The sequence below is a fragment of the Sinocyclocheilus grahami genome, unplaced genomic scaffold (assembly GCF_001515645.1).
Source record: "Sinocyclocheilus grahami isolate Dianchi unplaced genomic scaffold, SAMN03320097.WGS_v1.1 scaffold34099.1, whole genome shotgun sequence".
NCBI lineage: Eukaryota > Metazoa > Chordata > Actinopteri > Cypriniformes > Cyprinidae > Sinocyclocheilus > Sinocyclocheilus grahami.
Genome location: NW_015522027.1, coordinates 204 through 1694, shown reverse-complemented (window position 1 = coordinate 1694; position 1491 = coordinate 204). Strand labels below are relative to the sequence as shown.

The 1491-nt window shown below is 38.1% G+C and overlaps 1 long non-coding RNA gene across 1 annotated transcript; it reads right to left on the bottom strand.

Annotated features, from left to right (window-relative positions):
• Positions 1–49: 49 nt before the first annotated feature.
• Positions 50–1111, bottom strand: LOC107580471 (uncharacterized). Its single transcript, XR_001608648.1, has 3 exons — positions 668–1111; positions 377–562; positions 50–306 (listed from the first exon to the last, which is right to left on the bottom strand). It is a non-coding gene; the product is annotated as an uncharacterized lncRNA (long non-coding RNA).
• Positions 1112–1491: the final 380 nt, after the last annotated feature.

Below are 1491 nucleotides of genomic sequence, written 5' to 3'. Positions count from 1 at the left end.
GACATGACCCGTGATGCCTGTGAAAAAAAAAACCGTGGATGGTGGGCATTTCTCTCGTTTAAAGGGACATGTCTGCTAAAGCAAGCAGGCTAAGGACGAAAACTGATTTCTCCCCCAAAAAGCGTGCATAAAAAAATATTTGTTCTGGTCTAATATGCCCCGCTTTCTGTAAACTAGCCAAGATAAAATGGTCACATTGGTTTCATAAATAACCTGCACTGTTAAATTAACGTACTAGAAAAGCTACTCCGCACCTCATCAATAGTCTGAAGCGGGAATCATTTAATGATGGCGCCTGTGCAAATTCTGGAAACGAGTACTACACATAGCCTATACACTCAAATGTAAACAAATATTTCATAAAAGAGAAGCTTACCTTCGATGAAATATCAATTTTGTCCGTTTGAGACAAGGGCTCTGAATCCCTCAGTCGCTGTAGGGAGTGTGAGCGTCACCGCATAACGGGCCGACGGGAAACAAATATCAGCGGGACCGTATCCCACAACACTGCAGACAAACTGCATTTCTACCTGGAGTATTGTTGGCATGTGTCGTAACAAACCTTCTTGTTCATGTAGACAAACATAGAAACAGTAAACAACCCCATTTGTTTTGAGCAGGAAAATTGGTGGAACGTGTATAAAACTATTTTCATGCATTTATTTACATAGTCAAGTATTTGTCCATCCGTGTTTCATGCTCTTCATACTTATCATCGAAGCTCGTATCTTACATCTAATGATCTTTAAACCAGACATCAAAACTTAAACTTAAAAATGCAGCCCATCTACTTTAAGATTCTATTATTTTAATCTCGCTTTCTCCTCAATCTTTTCTTCAAACCCACCCCATGTCCTTCCCACACACGAAGAGCTCCCATGAATGTTACAAAGTCTGCCTGACTATATTCCTTAAAAAAGAAAACTGCACACCCACACAAACAGCAGAGGACAATGTCGCACTTAACTATATTTTATTCACAACTTTACATTTTAAACATCACCTCTTTGAAGTTGTACAAGATATGGCTGGCCCCTAGGTAAAAGGTTTCTCTCCACAGCAGTTTCCTGCAGGAGAAAAGAACATCTTAAAAAGATGTTTCACATCATTTTAAAGTTCAGCATTTGAAACTGTTAATTGTGAGGCTTCACAATAAACTGAGATATGGCCTAAACACAAAAAGCTGTTAAAAGCTTAAATAACAAATACACTAAAGTGTAGGAGCACCACCCTGTTTTGTCTGCAGTCTATAGATTTTCCAGTAATATGTGAGGCTGATGTAAAATGATATATATAAAAAAAAAAAAATATATATATATCTCTCTCTCTCTCTCAATATAAAAGCCGGTCAACGTTGTAGCTTATTTTGCCCACCAAGGAGTCTGTCTGGCCAACAGGTAAATCCAGTTTCACAATAGCAGATTTTCAGTTGTCTTCTTCATTTACATATGCAATAAAAGATCACAACAATCAGGCAGCATTTCACAGTAG